The 14,600-nt window shown below is 34.5% G+C and overlaps 1 protein-coding gene across 2 annotated transcripts in view; it reads right to left on the bottom strand.

Annotated features, from left to right (window-relative positions):
- LOC113395692 (moesin/ezrin/radixin homolog 1) overlaps positions 1-14,600 on the bottom strand; it is a 35,843-nt gene that overhangs the window by 6,796 nt on the left and 14,447 nt on the right. The gene's annotated exons all lie outside the window — the stretch shown is intronic.

Genomic DNA, 14,600 nt, shown 5'->3' with positions numbered 1-14,600 from the left:
ATGTTAATTATAATGATATATTTAATGTAACAGTTTAGATGTATTCCTTTCGAAACAAATGACAGAAGTTTCACAAATGAATATGTATTGCATATAAGAGAAAAGACAAATCCACGGGGCATAAAATATTTAAAATTTTTAGATTTCTAACGAGCGTTCACGTTATCGAAAGTAGCGTGATAATTAAACGATTAAATTCAGAATTTAGCTAAACGGTAACAAAATATGAATGAATTTTGCGATAAATATTTTATCAGCATTAGTCGATCATAGCGGTAATCAATTTATCATTACTTTTAATTACGTGTATTTGGAGTATTTTGAAAAAAAAAAGCATTTATCGATATATAAACTAGATTTTAAATGAATACTTATATCGATGATATTTCCAATTGATAATACGCGGACGTGATTAATTTAAAACGGTATCGTTATATGTGAATATTCAATTTTAAGTAATTATAAATTAGTATTAGCGCTAGAAGTCGCTACTACGCTGCGAGGAAGTGTTTTTTACGAAGTTTCAATACAATGCTGAAAATTGTCGTCTGCGAGATCTGATAAGGTATTATCAGTGAAATGACGCCATACGCTAAAGAATGCTGGCCAATTATATAGATATATTTTTATCATTATTATCGCTTTTAACTTTATTTTAATAAAATCATACTTTTTATCCACTTATTATTTTGTATTAAATTTAAATATCCACCACGGAGGCGGTGTTTTTATTCAAATTCTATACTTTCACTATTAACTAAAGGTTATGAGCGTACAAAACTCAACATATGATTGTAATTTCATTGCATAAAATGTTTATAACAGAGTATGTAGTATAAAATACAATTATAGCCAGCATTAGAATAATAAACATATTAAAAATTATAAATCACACATTGCATCTAGGAAAGAACATTATGCAGAAGAAAAATAGCATTTACCTGTAGCAGTTTACCTTAAAGATTTTTACGTTTGCATGACGCAATTACTGCGAATGAAAATCTAGCTGTTAGAAGTTCAGAAACTATTAATTATTTTTAGCTTATTTGTGTTTGCAGACTAGCATTCAATTTAGCGTGTCTACTCAAGATCCTCGCCGACCTTACCACATCATCTGCCCTATCAAACGCCGCATCCTCATCGTCCTCTGGTGATACCAACTTCCTAACTGCGGTCGTCACACACCTCGCCGTTTTCTCCACCACTGTTTCCGGCTTATAGGAAATATAGTTGTAAAGTCCAAATTTTTTCATGGAATTTCACATACATACAATATATATTTATTTTTACTTGTAACAGACGTTGTCTTTGATATTATTCATACGTTTTCCAAGGATCTTAGTTATCAATAGACTCGATTAATTCGTGTCAAATGCAACTGCAAAATAAGTACATAACCGTCAAAAATATAAAACAATAAAAATAAATGTATCTTTCTCTATTCAACTAGTCAATTTTAGGTTCTTGAAGTTTAAGCAATGCAACAGCACTGAACCGTGGCAGCGGCGAAAGTATGGTCAACAACCTCACGACCGCGTTCACGGCAAAATCAGCTGTTCTTACGGACACATTCCTACCTACGTTTGAATGAATTGATCAGTTTATAGTTAATTCGTGTTACTCCGAATACAAAGTTCCGGGTTGCAAATATCTGAGAGAAATTGTTCGAAGTTTTGCTAAATAAGTGAGACAAATCAGCAATGTGATTGAAATGATTTAAATCGTAAGTGAAACTCGTGAACGTGTGGGACATTTCTCTTCACCATTGATACGTTCGCACGCGCGTCGCATCTCGGCCACATCGTGCGAGGAAGACACCGTTTCATTTTTTTCCTCCGTAACCCGTTTCAAACGCTACGTTTTGCTCGACCCTCAATTAGGAACAATTACATCAATTAAAACTTAGAGCGTTTAAACAATTTACTATATAAGCGGATGTCATGTTTCCTTCAGTTACGGGAGATTGTTGAGAATAAATTGCTGATCGTTGATAATAAATTGCATGGTTGGTATGTGCAGGTTACAGAGTGGTGCTGCGGACTACAGAGCAAATGAGGTTGGGCACGCGTGTGCGCGGCACAGCAAGGTCGTCTCCGGGCGCGTCGGTGCACTTTCACTCGCTGTCTGGTACTTGTTCGCACTTCAAATTAAATACGCTATTACTTTGGACATAAAGATGTCAAGATTGTTATTGTAAGGCGATTTTATCGCGAATCTCGTTTCTCAGAATAAACATCTCAATTCCGAGTGAAACAATTTCATTAAATCGTTAGGTTATGATATCATATATCAGTAATGTAACAAAGGAAAGATGAAGCTAAACGTTTATGGTAGTTTTATTCGGTGAGTCATCCAAGCTACCAATCAAGGACGCGAGTAGTTGTTAGAGAAGATCGCAGAGGTCACCGCTGCCACCTGGTGATGAAGAGTCGTGGGAACGAGGTCAGGCGGGCGCAGCGTCTCGCTTCGTTGACCGCTCACCGCGCATCGTATGTGCCGATTTGGCGAAGCCGCACAAATGCATGTATTAGGTATTAGTGACCACTTTTACTATAAAACTAATTTGTCCAAGCAGTTTATTTGTCATATTCTATTTGACCAAAGATGTACAAATTCTAACATACACCATAAAAACAATTATAATTATTATATAAATATATATATTGATTCATTTATCCAATGCTGTCGAGCCATCAAGTATGTGCGACTTCAACTATTCTATCAATTTCAAATCGATATTAACACAAACTTGTTTATGGTACCGGTTACGATATCGCACCGGTACAAAATTTTCTTTTTGTAAAAAAAAAACAATTGATTCGATTAGTAATATTCCTTATTTCTTATCCAGTAAAGCACATAGTTTGTTCTCGAAATGTTCGTAGCTCAATATAGAACCTACGACTTCACGAGGAGCTATTGATGCTTCGAATTCGAGTCAGAGTCGTCTCGTCGATATTCCCAGATAGCGTTCGTTCGGGTGTCGGTGACGCAATGCGACGCGCCGCCACCGTCGCCCGCGCCGCCGCACGACTTGTATTGAGGCCGTATTTCATATGCTACGATAATCATAATTATCGCCGATGACAAAAAGCAACATTCCGTGAGCGTTGAAACGAGATCGCGTGCATCAGATCTACTGGAACCTAATCTACATCACAAGTGTCGTAGTCCTTAAGTGTAAATAATTCGACTCTAAACGTCCTCTAATTGGTATTGTATTTGAAACAACACACTGTTATTTTTTATATAAGCGAAGCGTAATATTTACTATAAAGGATATAAACAAGAGTTGTAAGACTAAAATTTAAGTGTTCAAGGTGTTGAACACTTACACAATGAGCAATATAATTTTAAAACTGCATAATTACAACATTAGATAGTAATGAAGAGCCGAGATGGCCCAGTGGTTAGAACGCATGCATCTTAACCGATGATTTCGGGTTCAAACCCAGGCAAGCACCACTGAATTTTCATGTGCTTAATTTGTGTTTACAATTCATCTAGTGCTCGGCGGTGAAGGAAAACATCGTGAGGAAACCTGCATGTGTCTAATTTCAACGAAATTCTGCCACATGTGTATTCCACCAACCCGCATTGGAGCAGCGTGGAGGAATATGCTCCAAACCTTCTCTTCAAAGGGAGAGGAGGCCCTTAGCCCAGCAGTGGGAAATTTACAGGCTGCTAATGTAATGTAAATGTAATGTAATAGTAATTAAACGAGTTCAACGAAGTATTTCTGTTTTATCGTATAAATGCAAACAACTTTTCACATAATTTCTGTAGTGTTTGCGACTTATCTCTCATATCAAGCGTTTTCGAGACGGGCTCGTCGCTCCGGCGAACAAATACAAACTACCATATTATACATAAAATTATATCTTTGTAGAACAAGTTGCGCCTCGTAATTTCATCCGCCTTAAATTTAGATTATGCATGCATTTTTCATTCGGTTTGATGTGGCACATTGCAGAATCCTCACATGCGATTTTCCTCACCATAAACTGATATGATCCCGTCTATCTTCCATTAAGTTAGGTTTTTTTGGAACTGGGCCATATCTTTGTCATACGATTTCCTATGAAAAATTGCATTCGCTTTTGTTTTATAAATATATATATATATATTCAATAAATATGCCTATAATTGACGTACAGACATTGATTCGATAATTCGTTCTATACGTAGAGTATAAACAAACTCGTTGAGACAGTTCAACGTCTGGATAATGAATAAATGTGGATAGAGTCTGTTGGGATTTGGCTAGGACCGAGAATTGCGCTAAAATAAATACTGCCTGGAGAGCGTCGTTCACATTATATAACAAACCAATTATTAGAATACCCAATAACAAACTTATTCCGGAGTATTCTATGTACTAACGAAATCTAATCAAGTAGCACCTCTACTTTTTAATAAAAATATACAATCTAATAATTCCATTAAATTTTCGTGTTTATGAAAACAAAAAACGAACGAAATCCGACATAACGGTTGTTCTGAATAAGTTTATACACTTTAACTCAATATATTTTCTTCAATAATATTCCAAATTGATGTATATTCTTAACTTTTATAACAAATAACAGAATGTAGTGATTCACTAATTTGCGATTATCTAGCAGTTTAGAATTGAAGCTTATATAATAAAAACTTCCAACGATAAAACCGGATCTCATAGAAATTAAATTAAAAATGTTACATTGGATGATAGCGCGATGACAAGATAAATGCGCGTGTCCACACAAAACTAGTTATTATGTCTAGTTTAATAGGATTATAGGTATGCGAATAAAATTAAAGCATTCCACCGCAATGTGAGTCAAACGAAAACCAGTCCAAATTAAAAATAATAATAAAAGACTCGCGAACTCGCTTAGCGAATAAAATATAGGATCTAATGTAATTCAATTCTTAATTGCAATTCTATTAAGACAAAAATAGATTACGTGGGTAATGAACTTGTATATTAATGTACATAAAAGTAATCATGATTTACTCTAACACACATAGATACGTTTGATTTATGTATATTTTTATACACACGCATATGTTTTAGGGCAAATCTTCAATTAATGTTGTTCATCCTTCTTTAATATCTTATTTTGAAAATAATCTCAAATATTTGATTTACTCGAATAAGAAATTGAGTAATATTGTCTACGGACAAAATGAAATATTCAACTAATCGGATTTCATCCCATTTAAGAGATGTATCGTTGAATTATCGAAATTATTTTATACATGGAATTCTTCATCTCTAAAATATATAATCCTCGTCTAAAGGGACAATTTTTTTTTAAATTAACTAAGAAATTTTGATTATAACCATCCAGACTGACGCCGGAGATCGGTTACCTATGGTTCAAGATTCGAGTCGGCTAGTTCACGCTGTGAATACATGCATTGACATCATCACAACATCAAAAAAATAATTTAACGATTATTATAGGATAGGACCGGAATATTTCGTTTCTTTAATCGATTTCTAGCAGTTTATTCGGATATCCGGATATATATACGATCAAATTATAGATGGAAATGAAAATAATAATTAACAGCATATTACTACGTAAACGATTACATTAAATTCAATAAATCGCTTTTACGATTCTTGCAAGGCTGCCATTAAAAGTTACATTGGAACTGGGTTTTAGGCTAAACTGGCTTTTAGGTTACAGACATATAACCGAGGCTCAATCATTTTTATGACATTACACTTCTTATGAATTACATATACACATTATATTTTAAATTTAACGTTTCAATCCGAATTCCTTTCTTTTTCTTACTGAGTACTAAAAAGCAAAATATACTTCATCGATAAGCGCTTGAGAATCGCCATTTTATAGAATTAAATTAAATGTTAAGCGATCACCGGTTTGAAAATTAGTTTCTAACGAGAATCTATTTACATTTATTTATTGAATATATCAGTTAGATTCAAGGTATTTTTTTTCTACTATCCAGCGATCGTGTTAATAGAAATCATAGCAATTTTTCCTCAAACATATGTATTTAAGTACTTACATTTTACATTTGTGGTTAGATTTAAACATTTTGAGTCAGAATAAAGATTCCACCGCTCTCGGAGAAATCTTCAACTTAAATACTTGGGCTGGGACGTTTCGGTCAACTTTCGCTTAGTTAAAGTTTGCAATATTGCGTTAATAAGCGTTTTAGAAGTTAACTTTTCATTATTTTACTAACAAAACGTAAGTCACGATTCCATACTAGCAATATTAACGACTACCTCCGTGGTCAAGTAGTGTGTACACCGGTTTTAATGGGTATGCCACTCCGAGTCCCGGCCGAGTCGATGTAGAAAAAAATTAGTTTTCTATGTTGTCTTGGGTCTGGGTGTATAGGGGTACATGTCAGTCACCTCCTTGTGGTGTACCCTGGGCAACGGGGCCGGCTTGAGCTTGCTCGTCGGCCACGGCTAAGACTGGCGGGAGGGAAGCCGCGGGGCCGCTCCTGGTACGTCCCTGATCGGCGTCAGGGCGGACCATGTGAGTGGCCTCGTTGGCTAGGAGGGAGTGGGAGGGCTCGCTACTCGAGCCTCCCAGGTGTTTTACACCGGCGGTCAGCGGCGGAGCCTACCATCTTATCCGCCGCAGGGCGTCAGCTTCGTTGACGCCCAGCCTCCAGTGGCGGACTCGGGGGAGTTCGTCACATTCACACGTGGAGGATGAGGGGGAAGGTGCGCACTAGGCGCGCTTTCCATGTATATTCAGCCGCCTTACGGCGGCTGCCGCTGGTGGGGTCGCGGTTGCATGCCCTTGGCGATCCCGTTGCCTCACCACTCGGCGGCATGGTGGAAACCCGAGGATGGTTTTAGTGGGTAGGACAGGGCATTAGCATCAGCGTGCCCTGGCACGGGGCATTAGGCCCCGGTTGAGTCCCACATACCCGTCCCGGTCCCCCGACCGGGCGGCATGCGTAAATGCATTTCCTCCTCGTTAAACAAAAAAAAAAAAGGGTCTGGGTGTATATGGTTCCGTCGTTACTTCTGATTTTCCATAACACAAGTGCTTTAGCTACTTACATTGGGATCAGAGTAATGTATGTGATGTTGTATAATATTTATTTATACTCCTTTTTATAAAGGGGCTTAGCTTTAGTGTTGCTCCGACTGGTATATACGAGCAATGGGTTCTTGAAGAGGCAACGATGTCCAGCTTATATCAATTCGACCAGCTGCTCGTATGTTTATGTAAATTCTTTTGTTGGACCGTCCCAGTTGTTCTACCCACGACTCGGTGACAATCCCTATAAGTTAGTTACTAGATTAACGAGGCAGTTAAGCGGAAAAAAATAGTCGGATGTAAATAAAAAATATATCTTATAAACGCAATAATAAAACCGAGGCAAATAGTACATATTATCCGTAACGAATGTATCTAATATTCGTTACAGATAATATAACAGGTACAAAACAAGTGCAAATGATTCGATACTAAAGAATTCGTTGAATTCATTTAATAACATTGATTTCCCTTTAACTCCCTTATCAAACAGTTCATTAGTCATAGCGGAACAAACCAGATGAATCAACTTCTCTATAATAAATGTAGCATATTTTAAACAACGATCGGTGTATTGTATAACCAAATAAAAAAGTCGAATGACGTAATGCTACATTGTAACAAAGTATACGACATGTTTGTAATGAGACATTGGCGTTACTGATTAACACTGTAACATTGAGACTACTTAGATTGGAAAATTTTAAAACCTGTTTGATTTGAAAACGTCTATCTAATGTTTACAAGTATATATTGGATTTCGATTAAAGATTAGTTACTATATTCATTTTTATAGCTTGACTAATTGTCGTTACAATGGACGTAGACTCCGGTCTACGACGGTTTAACTCGTTTCCGAACTATTTTAACGTAATAATTTTGTATGAATTAGGACTGGTCGCGATGGCACATTGGTTAGAACACGTGATTTCGACCAAAGACTGAACCCTGGTAAGTAGCTGAGACTTCAAGTGATTTAATTTGTGTTTAAAATAAATTTTCGGTCAGCGGTGAGAGTAAACATCGTTATTACCTATTAATATTTTTTGGTAGAGTTTTTGTGCCGAATCGTCACGTCTGGGTAGGTACCACTCATCACCTATTCCAGCTGCAAACGCAGCAGCAACAGTATGCTTGGTATTGTTGTACTCCGGTTGGTTGAGTAAGTGCCAGTGTAATTACATCTTAGTTCTCAAGGTTGGTCGTATTGGTGACAGTGAGGAATGGTTAATATTACTTACGGCGGCGCCAATGTCCATGTGGCCCATTTCCCAGTCCGCTTAGCAAATTATAAAAAAAATCGCATAAATACGCATGCGTGGGATTTAAATTTACTACATGTACAGTGTACATCCACTAATCCCTTCAGCCTTTCTTCCTTTCTAGCGACGATTTAATTGATACTCTACTTTAGTAGAAGGTCAACCCGAATACACTGAATTTTACTAGAAATACGTCGAAATAAATTAAATACTCATTAATGTTACATAATACATTTAAACTTAAACATTATAACAATGTAAACATGATAAAAAAAAATTCAAGTAAAATAACATTACAAAATATTATTTATAAAATACCACGTACTTGCGTAATTGGTGTAGTAATTGTGTTCTGAAATCACATACTATAGAACATTTGGTTCATAGAATTGCATGGGAGTATGCAACATAACTTATTATGATAACACAAACGTTAGACATTAGCAACAGCCATCAAAAGGAACTAATCTGAACAAATTTGAATGTCCTAATTTTGAGTGCATTTAAAAAGTAATAAACTTACAGAGGAACTCTTCAAATTATTTGCTTAAAGTTGATATTAAATGAACATTGATTAATAGCAGTGTAATATTGTACATTGTATGTTTATCAGTTAAATACGATCGATAACAATCAAAAACTAATTTTTACCCTAAAAAGATATACAAACTATAACATTAATACCTTGCGGCTGATAACACTACATACATTTAAATGTTATCGATAATTTTATAAAAAAGGCACTCGACGTAAGTTTTACTATGACATTCTTGAGGTACAAACAATTGAATCATAGATTCGTATTTGTGCGAAGTACCGATCGTTTGACGACGATAAAATATAGCGTGTAGTAGTAGTGTTCATGTGGTATGTGTTTATGTATATACCTATATAGACAACTGAAAGTCACAAACAATATTACAGATTATTAAAAAACCGCGGCATTATTATACTCTAGTTCCTATTTCCTATTATTGTAAATGCAAAATAACTTACTTTACTTAAAATATATTATTTTTAACACTAATATGTTAAATTTCCTTTCGTTACCATAGCAAAGAATCGAGGATTTTTCTTGCAGTCATTTTCGAAAGGGGTTGAGAACAAGTTTCATTTCGGAAAGTGTGCAACGTTCATATACAATTTTAAACTACAATTAATCAATACACTTATATGAGTTCAAAGGAATAATTGTGGCTACATCTTTAATAGAGATACGATTTCATCTTTTATATAGATACGATTTAATATTCTTAAGAACAACGTGACGGCAAATGAAATGGTAAGAAATTTTAAATGAAAGCTGTTTAAAGTCAAGTTTACGACAATACGAATTCGATCGATCACTAATGGCAGAATCAGTGTAATTTTCTTAATGATCATTGAATAGTTTGGTATTGCTGTTCACGAGGTACGTGTATGAACTTCCGATGAACATGTCGGAAATCCGTATTCGGTGTCGTATGTAATTTGCGTATGAAGACGTAATAAATTATGTTGTCAAGCGTCGATAGTTCGTAAGTGTTATCGAATTTGAATTGTGAATAGTGTCGACCGCTTTCCAATTAAATTGCATAATGTACTGTTTTATAAAACAATAAATTTATTGAATATATATTTTGTTCATCATCATAGTTATTATTTAGAGTCTATACATTAACACCCTGTAAATTTCCCACTGCTGGCCTAAGGCCTCCTCTTCCTTTGAGGAGAAGGTTTGAGCATTATACACATGTGGCAGAATTTCGTTGAAATTAGACACATGCAGGTTTCCTCACGATATTTTCCTTCACCGTGCTCGGCACGAGATGAATTATAAACACATATTAAGCACATGAAAATATCGTACTATTAAGCTATTAAATTAATTGATGTTTTTTACAATAGCCCATAGATTGGGACTAAAATAATATATGATGAATATAAACCCTGAAATTTAAGAATTTATGGTAATCGGTCAAACGGGGTCGAAGTCTGTTCATCTCAAATAGATATAGCAACAATATTTTGTATATATTAAGTGTCTTCGTGTAAGTGTTTCTGAATTAAGTAAGTCATTTGGTGGCATTAACAATTTACCTTGTACCGAGCCTTGGCTTACGCATACTGGTGCCACATACACGATAAACATGTCATGATTTACACAATTCAACATCTGGAAACGCTAAAATATTCAAAGAATACAAATATACTTCTATACATCCAAAAATTAATGGTCGAGATCGCTGAGTCAGTAGAATATAGCATAATTTGTGTTTGTAAATGATCTCATAATCGGCGGTAGAGGAAAATCGTGTGACTACCTGTATGCGACGAATGCTATTCTGCTACAAGTTTTTCCATCAATCCCCGCTTTAATAGAGCGCTGAATTTCAACAGAGCTTCTTGCAAAGAAAAGTTTTGCAAATGAATTCAGCGCCGTAGTTATTATATACAGCTACCCACTAAGTTGTACATTTATCGGTTGTTAGCTTACTTTTAGCTATGCCTTGCCACCAATACATAACTATCTTAATATATTTTTTTGTAATTATTCATGTATTTATACAACAGTTTCAATTAAAATCCCTCGGGCTTCAAATAAATCATCGTACTTTAAAAAGTCAATCGTTTGATTTGTAATTAAAGCAGAGCCTTGCAAAAGCCTTGCCTTTTTGTGTTTAGTTCTTCTGCTTTTGAATTCAAATTCATAAATAATTAAACAACTAATTATTTGAATGGAATTGTAATTATTATTAATATACAAAAACTAATTTATTTATGATATGGCATTCCGTGTTCGACGGTAAGGAAAAACATCGCGAAGAAACATGCATGAGTCGAATCCAATTGCTTCACGAAGGCCCTTCATATTCATAGTTGGCGGCAGGGTGCTGGTATAATATCGTAGTCTTATTTAAAGAAGTATCGTGAGACCAGCCGACGAATGTCATTCAAAACTCATTTAAATTAAACTATATTAATCAAATAAAAGTACATGTTACGAATAGAACGTCGACAGTCCAGAAAGGATGACATGCGGGTACTTAAAATTAGACTGATTATTTTTACTGTTCACAAAGGCTTCAACAATTTATTGATTAGTCAAACAATAAATATCATCACGTAATATTATTTACTTATTACCTCAGGATACAGGGGTTATATATTAAATAATATTTATGCTATGTTTTTTTTATATATGTGGGTTTATAAAAATCGTTGAAATATCGACTAACATACAGAGAACGACGTTTTCTGATCACACTTAAGGTACCTTTCGTGTATCTTTTTTTTTACGTAGTTAGTAGGCGAATGAGGAAATGGTCCACTTGATAATAATGATACTTGATAATAAGTAGTAACCACCCCACATAGACACCTTAGGAGCTAAGATGCTATCTCGTATACCTACAGATTAAAAAAAAATCATCCAAACCGGTTCCTTAACAAAATTTTATAGATAAATCAAAAAAATTGTTAAATAGGTAACTTCCTTTCTGAAGTTCGTTTGTCGTTTAAAACCGAATAACGAAAAGATGTAGGTATAATATATAAGAATGACTATTGTAGCACATGACTCACTCGCCTTTGCCTCTGTATGGATGAACTGAATGCTAAAACATATCCGATGTGGGCTTAACCTCGCATAATAAGAAACATTTGTGGCCTTTCCACGGGGAATGAGTAAGCACTGTCGATTTTAATTCATTATACAGGGTTATTGGTTTATGTATCTAAATTTTATTTTAAATTTGTATTAAGTAAATAAGTAAGCTTTTTTACATTGATATTATTTTAAATCAATTTTGTAGGATTTTAAAGAGCGACCTTTAGTACGAATTCGGTCAATTTCGAATACGAATTTCCACCAGCGTCCTTTCTGGTCATTTTATTTCGGTTGCTTTGAAATAAATTTCCAGTTTTTATACATTTTCGGAAAGCTAAGTAAACGATTATGTTTTTAAAATAATCTGCAGAAAAAGTTTCATAATGATTTTTTTTGTTTTTCAGGCATATTTGAGTGAAAAAAATAAAAAAAATATTGAAATAATATCGTTTTCCGTCTCGCATTTTAAAATTTGGACCGATAATTATTGTTTAAATATTGAAAAATATCCAGTGTTTAATCGTTTTTATAAATCAGAAGAAAAAAATAGATTTTAATTGATACTTTTTTTTAAATAAATTTTTGAAGTTGCATTTTTGACTTATTTTGAAAAAATCTAAAAAAGGCGATAACTCAAAAATTGTTCACTTTTGCATCATGCATATGGGGGTTAAAATTATTGCAAATTGTCACCCCTATTACCTCCTAGCGAGAATACGTCGAATTAACAATAACCCTGTATTGCATGAATACATATAAATTGCAACATTTTTCCACAAATACATAATAAATAAATAAAATAAATAGTCGTCGTTTTTATATTTGATAATGCGTTGACATACGTATTTGTAAATATTTTTCTCTAAAGAATAAAAAATATTTTTAGATTATATATGATACTTAATGCAGACTGAGTCTTATCATAATTTAACAAAAGTAAAAAATAAACTTGTTAAAATCGTTCAAAGATACGTAGGATTTTATTTTTTATAACTCTTAATGCAAGTGTTTCTGTCGGCGCGTCTGCTCGAATGTTTATCATAAAAGATGTTTGTTGTCAAAATGACGAAAAAAGAAGGTTTTATATGTCTACGATGTACTCGAAATAAAAGTCTTTAATCTCGGATTAAAACTATCATCAAAGGTTAAAACAAAAAGAACGTACGTCTAGTATAAACGACACTGTTTATTTTGAGATATAGGCCGTTCAACTGGACAGTTTATTGAATCAAACTCAATGAATGTTTACACGAGGGCACGCGCGCCAGTTTCGATTTCCGCATTGTTATCACGAGACCAATTAGCCCGGAGTTATCGTTAAGACGATATTTTAAAGGAAGAATAGCCGACTACCAATATTATTTTAATTAAATATTTATTTTTGACGACCTCCGTGGTCGAGTAGTGTGTACACCGGTTTTCATGGGTACGTTACTCCGAGGTCCCGGGTTCGATTCCCGGCAGAGTCGATGTAGAAAAAGTTCATTAGTTTTCTATGTTGTCTTGGGTCTGGGTGTTTGTGGTACCGTCATTGCTTCTGATTTTCCATAACACAAGTGCTTTAGCTACTTACATTGGGATCAGAGTAATGTATGTGATGTTGTCGAATATTTATTTATATTTATATATATATTATTTGTTAAAAAAAAAAAAAAACACCATCGTCTTATTGGCTTTTATTGTAACATTAACACCGATGGCTTGTTCATTTTTGTCCAGAGAATGTTAAAAGCGGGAAAATAGTAATAGCATTAGAATTTTACGTGGTCGATATTTGTACAGTAGCTAATTTTAATACTCGTTGTAAATAATTCTTACGTAAAGAAAATATATCAGTTTTAGTCAAATAATAAAAAGATATTATTTATCACTTGAACAACAATATTCACCTTCTCTCTGTCGTCTTTTAAAAGTAAAATGATATTACACAATCACAATGTAATCAATGACTTGACTTTTTTATTATTTTTACACTTTATCGTGACCATATTAGTTGTTGATTATGATAACAGACACTCCTAAATCCGGTTACTATTTCATTTACTCAATTAAACTTACAAAACGAGCATTCGTCTATTTTTACTTTCCGTTTTCGCTAGTGGCCTAGCATCGCTGAGCTTGTGTCTGGGATTCAACGATTTTCATCTGACATAGAATACGCAGAACCAATAGGAATGTACCGTAACCCACTATCGAGAACAGGTTTGGTAACATTACACCTGTTTACCCATTCACTGAGACAACACAAGTGAATAGAAACACGGAATTCGACGACACGTCTGTCATAGAAAACGGACAATTGTGCACGACAAAAAACAATATCGAAATCTTTGTCAAACGTGATGTAACGAAACACACTGTAAGAAAAGCAATCAGTTCGTCGAAATAAAAGGCGATTTGTCAATCATTTAATTTGCATCATTGACCGTTTAGAAAGTCATGATCGAAGTGCGAATTTGTTGAATATTCATATACGAATTACAGTAATTTCGAATCCGATAACCGGACGTCCTCGCTAACGAGGGTATATGATATATTTTTGGTACAGTACAAGTTGTACACGATGACATTGGTTTAGCGGGTCAATGTCGAATAAGGATAAATACAGGAAAATCAGTGTCACAGAAGGTTTATGAATTGTGCGTAAACAAAATGACGGAAACACGCGTCGACCTAAATGGCAATTGTTTCTTTCTTTTTCAAGAACTAACGCTCATTAAG

Source organism: Vanessa tameamea, chromosome 7, assembly GCF_037043105.1.
Source record: "Vanessa tameamea isolate UH-Manoa-2023 chromosome 7, ilVanTame1 primary haplotype, whole genome shotgun sequence".
Taxonomy (NCBI): domain Eukaryota; kingdom Metazoa; phylum Arthropoda; class Insecta; order Lepidoptera; family Nymphalidae; genus Vanessa; species Vanessa tameamea.
The sequence above is the reverse complement of the archived record's forward strand: the minus strand, read 5'-3'. Positions and strand labels throughout refer to the sequence as shown.